At 40.9% G+C, this 6,000-nt stretch overlaps 1 protein-coding gene across 1 annotated transcript in view; it reads left to right on the top strand.

Annotated features, from left to right (window-relative positions):
- Positions 1 to 6,000, top strand: part of SCFD2 (sec1 family domain containing 2) — a gene marked incomplete at its 5' end in the record, with an annotated part of 187,413 nt that overhangs the window by 9,422 nt on the left and 171,991 nt on the right. The gene's annotated exons all lie outside the window — the stretch shown is intronic.

Genomic DNA, 6,000 nt, shown 5'->3' with positions numbered 1-6,000 from the left:
CTCATGTTAGTGGCGGTTGAAAATACATACTTCTCCCAATCATTCTTAGTTCTGAAGTTGTTATTCACATTTTGTACTGATCAGTACTTTTTACAAATGCTACAATTTGGATGGAGAAGAAAGCCCTGCTCCAGCTGCATCTTTGCATTTGGGTGTGATGTGATGATTCAGTGTTCCTCTGGTACTGGTGGGACTTGGATAACCCCAAACCTGGGACTTGGATAACACCAAACCTAAAGGAAGGCCATGAGGTGAAGGCACTTGTATTCCAGTCCTGGTTCTCTTTTCAGCTTGCAGCATGAACTCAGACAGGTCACTTAATTACTTTCTGCCTCTGATTCCGCTTGTCCAAGGAACTTGTTTTCTAAACCAGGAAAACAGGGAGTTTCTTAGGATACAAATTTGCATACTGAAGGCAGAAAAATCCTAGGGGTTCTGATATATGGGGATGCAAGTAACAGTGCAGATGGGTACAAGGGGAGTTAAGGTGTCAGGACTACTGAACACAGGATCTCCATTTGTGCTTTCTTTAGTACTGTGCCCTTCCCGCTCCTACTCAGTGCTGTGTTGCCCTGGGGAGGGGAGACAGTTTTGAGTTGCATTCACCTGGCCCCCTTCCCTGGGATCTGATGGAACAGCAGTTCCAGTGATCTCTGTAGAACACACATGCAGTATTCTTTGAACAGTCACATGTATGATGTCAATTTCACATGAAAAATTTTTTGTGTATGCATGGCAAAGAAAAGAGCAACAAGAAATAAAACTGAAGAGGAGATTAAAGTCTCCCTTTAATCTTGGAAATAAACTTTTTTGAATGGCTGATTTTATTCTCTTGAGGTTTTTTTGTTTTATTGTTTTTTTAATTGGGGAACAAGCATCTGAAGAATATTGGTGTTTTGGTTTTTTTAAAATAGTGTGGTTCTTGGATCTTTTTGGTATTTTCAGTCCTTTAAAAAAGATTTCCTTTACGTCAGCTGTATATATTAATTAAAATGAAACCACTACTTTTCTTTTGCATGCATACATTTTTGGAAGCTTATAATGAGAAGGTAATTTGGGACAGTGTTATTTTTGAATGAGCTGGAAATTTATGGCATAAATACGAGTAATTTTCCTTTCTGGAATGTTAATATTAAAGAGGAAACATTACTATTGCAGTAAGAAAATCCAGATGTCACAACTATATTGCTTCATATCCACTGTGAGTCTTGCAGAGGAGGAGGGGTAACCCAAAACAAAGGATGGCAAGGCTCTTTTAGACAGGGAGAGAGACAGCTTCGTGCTAAAAACTGCTTTTGGATCTGTCCCGGTATGTTGGTGGTGGCTCAGCAACAGCGGGGTGCTCCCTGACCATCCCTGCTGCTGGGGGCGGGGGTGTTCCTCCAGCTGTTCTGCTGCTGGACGCTTCCCCCTGCTGGAAGCTGCAAGCTCCTGCTCTCCCGGGACCCAGCCTCCTGTCCCTGCTGCAGTGCTCTGCTCAACTCTGCTCCTAAAGATTGTTCGAAACCTAAACTCAACGCCCCCAAAACAGAAAAAAACCCCAAACCAACCCAAAAGAAGCCACCACCCATGGTACAGCTGTTTCCTAGCTGCCTTTCTGAACAAGGTGAGCAGCACTTTGGGGAGAGAAGGAAGATTTAGCAGCAGAATTTATGAAAAGCAGCCATCCCATTGCATTAAATAAAACTCTGAAACTTTCACCAATGACGGCTGAAATTACAGCCTGGCCCTGTGCTTCCAGGACTCCTGTTGTGCCACTGAGGTCTATTTTCAGGGAGATGAATTGTGCTTCAGAGGGTTTTTATGTTGGTATCTTTAGCCTTTTCAGCAGTCCAACCAGGAGATGCTTCACAGAGTGGTGGATTGGGCAGTAGGAAAGCCCCAAACACAGCATTCCTTCCTCTCTCCCCCATGCTCCTGGACTAGCAGCCTTCCTGATCACCACTTTATTGTACTCATACAGGCTTAGAGCACAGTCCTGAATCGAGGCCTATTTAGAGTTTCCTCATTGTTTGAAATTTCTCAGGGCATCTTCTTGTTGGAAATAGGAGCCCGGGCTGGATCAGCTTCTGGGGTTTGTCAGTCAAGACAAGCTTTCCAGGAGGTGCTTTCTGCTCAGTTTCAAACCAACCAGAATCAAATGAATGTAATTGACTGTTGTCACAGGATGAGATGAACAAGCTGATAAGATTTATTATATTTTACAATAAATGTGTATATTTGCCCGGATCCTTTCAACATGGGTCCTCACTGAAATGGAAAAAGTGAAGGGGTGAGAGGGCTGTGCTGAGAATGGAAAATTCTGGAAAGAGGTCAGGACCTCTAGCTTGCCTGTGCTGTGTAACATTGTTAGAAGACCTTGCTGCCTCTCTGCAAATCCCCAGTTTGCTGCAGGAGTCAGTCTGTTGAGGTAGGCAGCAGAAGAATCTCGCAAGGGTTCTTTGTCCAACCATCTTCCTCCCTAATAAGTGCCACATTTTTGTCAATTGTCTGTTAGGACAGGGCTCAGAAGCCTTAGAAGTTGTCTTCTAGATAAGAGGAAGTTTGAAGCTTATTTTCCTTAAGATAAAGAATTAATTGAGCTGACAGGCTCTTGGCATCAGCTGCATGGCTCTTCCTTATCTATGCCTCTCAGCCCACAAAAAGGACTTCTGGGGACTGTGGGAAGCTGGACTGCTCAAGACTTCATGCTTGTACTTTGAGAAACTCTTAACTGTCCTCTTTGTCTAGGCTACCCAGGCTTAGTAATGAAAGTGTCCAGATGGAATTCAGGCTGTTTTTCCTGGGCCCTCTGACACTATCATAGCAATCCTCGGAGTACAAGGATCAAGAGTTTTCAGATGACATTGCCTGTAGAATCAGTTTGGTGAAAATGGCAAAATCAGAACCCTTCATGCTTAATTTTTTAAAGGCATTTTTAGTTCTGAAGAAGAAAGACTCCCTGTATTTATATTATTCTCCATGTTTTCTCCCTCTATTTGAGTTCTGCCATTAAGTTCCAAGTTTTTGATTTTCCTTTGTCCATGGAAAGACACAATAAGTTTGAATCTTACCTGAAGTCCAGCCATCAGCACATCTGACTTGCATCTTCACCTGGTTATCAGAGCAAGGTAGCTTAATGCCTATGAGGAAATTCAGTGAGTACAACCCCTCAGATAGTTTATCTTCTGGCTGTTCCCTTGTACCCATTGTGCCCTGTTCTGAAGGCTCATTCCTTGCAAGATATAAAGGAGAAATCTCTTTCTGATGACCTGTGAGAAAGACTTAACTACTGTCTGCACTCAGGACAGAATGGGAAGATCTTTACATTGCTTACAGACAATGTTTTTTTGTCTCTCTGTAGCATTCCTTTTAAAACTGACATCACTTTTTTTGTTCCCTTAATGTTTTTGTTTGTGAATTTTGTGAGTTTCTTTTTTCCCCTGTGTAAGTTTGCAAAGTGCTTTTCTGTTGGTGTGGCCCCAGTGCATTTTCCTGCAGATGTATTCAGAGTTTAATAGTAGCATGTAGACTGTGTCTGTTTAAGTAGACTTTGTGGTTCTCCAAAGTGAGCTCTGATCTTTCTGGTGTTATAGTACAATCTCCTGGAAACTATTGCTTTGGCTGATGTTGTGAGATTTTTCTAAGACTAGCTCTTAGTCTGTTTGGCCATCTGCCTTCAAGTTTGCCTCCTGAATGACCTCAACAGCAAGGTTTTAAAATGCAGTGATATGCATTGGCCTTATTACATACTGCAGAATTACTCATTTGCTGTTCAACCACAGTGCCAGAACAGAGAGTGACTGAGTGATCTGGAGGGGTGTTTTGGTTTATCATTTTTATACTATTAAGTAAGCCTGCTGTATCTTACAGCAGAGAGAAATGTGCCATAATAGGCTGATGAGAAGAACAAATGACAGCTGCTCATTTGGATGACAAAGTAATGTTTGAGAAGGAAACAGTATTATCTGTTGGCAACTGGTCTGATTGCAAGTTTTGGCTATATGATTTGGGTTATTTCATGATTCCAGACTTAATATGAACCAGGAATCAAAGGTTACACAGGCTTAAATTTATGTGAAGTCAGCTATTTACCTGTCAGAACTTGAAGATGCTTTTACTTTGAAGAGTAGATGGAATCTTGCACAGAAAAATACTCTGTTTTTATACAGATAAATACATACACAACTATTGATTTTAATTTAATTGAGCCAGAAATCCAACATTCTTTTCTTCTATTTAGCATGGCTAAGTAATATTTAGCATGGCTTCTGTTATTTAGATGACAGATCTTTGGAATCTAATTCATGATCCCTACATCTAGTGTTTACTTGTGTGTGTGTGTGTGTGTGTTTTCTTTCCTGAAGTGTATTTAGGGAATGCTGAAATAGCTATTGCTACTTTATAATTGTTCACAGTTTCCAAAGTGTTTGTGAGTATTGACCAAGCCAAGCCAGTTCTTATGCCCTGATGAACTGCAACCCCCAAGCAGTCCTTCTGCAGGTTCTGGATAACTGTGCTCCACCAAGTTTCCATAGGTTGTGAGTATATTTTTTTTAATGATCTTCAACTGGGAAAGATTTCCAGCCTCTGTGGGAGAGAAGAAGTTTTATGACCTTACCTAATTCTCTGCACAACTCTACTTCTTATTTAAATAAGTAACAAGAAAAAGAAATCCATATCAGGTCATTTTCACTAACTGGAAACAGCCACAGAACACAACCTGAATGTGTACGCTACATGTGGCTGCTTAAGCTCCAGTTACCCCTTGAAAAAAAGGGAAATTAACCTCAACAGAAAAAGCTGCAGTTCTTATTGATGATAGGAGTGAGTTGTGGCTTCAGACCTTCTTTGACAGGTCAGAAAATGCCATCAATGGAACATTTGGTTTTCTGGTAAGGAGGGTATGTGGAGGAGGAGGGAATTAGATGGCACCAAACTGATTACAGAAGCCCATTTTAGGAGGAGGATGCAGAGTTTATATTGAATGGCTACAAAAAATGACCAAAAATCCAGAGAGTTTGGATTAGGACAAAATTCTGCTATCATTGCTCATTCTGTGCCAGGCAGAAGTGTATCAGGAAGGAGTTGTGAGAAGATACCCAGAACACCAGGTAAATATATGCAATGTTGACAGAAGTCCTTAACTGTTTCTCATGACAGATCAACCAGAGTATGGAAATGGTTATAAAAATGAAAGCCTGAGGCTGGAGCTTTATTCTTTCTGAATAGCTGTCAGTTTGGTTTTGAAGGCTAGAATTGTCCATATTAGGTTTGCATGAGATCTGAGGAAGCTAGGGCTCTAGGTTTGCATTGAAACTATGACAAATATGCTACTTTGAACTGAGAGAGGGGAATAATGAAGATATGCAGGATTCAGCCTTCAAGTTGATCTAAGTTTGACCAACATGCTAGCAATGAATCTGGCTCTGCATGTTCAAAGATCTGGGGTTTAAGATGTAAAGACTGCTTCAGATTTTTTTTTCCACAATTTATTTTGGATCTCAAATGATCTACTTGAATACTTGTTCTCAATTCATGAAAAGAGTATCTTTGACTCTTTTAACTACTAATACCATAAAACATACTAAGCAGTGATTTTTGTGGTAACTGAGTCATTAATGGAAAGAGTTGTCTTTCTGTCTGTGATGAAGATGTATTTTTGTACGCTAAGTCCTCAAAATGGCTTGGTCAAGAGGTTGCATTGATGACTCCAGGCCTTAGGCAAGCAAATGAGGGAGGGAGGTCAAAGGATACTACCAAAAATTGGCCTTGCAAATCAAAAACATGGAGGAGAAGAAATTCCTGGCATTCCATGGTATCTGGGTTTATTTTCTTACATTTCTCTAATAAGAAAAACACACGTCAGATGTGTTCTTGGTAAATGTTTTCACTTGTCTCATCTGTCTCTGCTGCCAAACATGACCCAAAATACATTGGTCTTACATGCCCTGAGGACATCTACTGGATAGCTAAGCAGCGCATCTGTAAAAGTGGACTTGGCACTCCAGTGCAATCCCT

Source organism: Geospiza fortis, unplaced genomic scaffold, assembly GCF_000277835.1.
Source record: "Geospiza fortis unplaced genomic scaffold, GeoFor_1.0 scaffold40, whole genome shotgun sequence".
NCBI classification, from domain to species: Eukaryota; Metazoa; Chordata; class Aves; order Passeriformes; family Thraupidae; genus Geospiza; species Geospiza fortis.
Note: the sequence above shows the minus strand (reverse complement) of the source record. Positions and strands in the feature narration are given on the sequence as shown.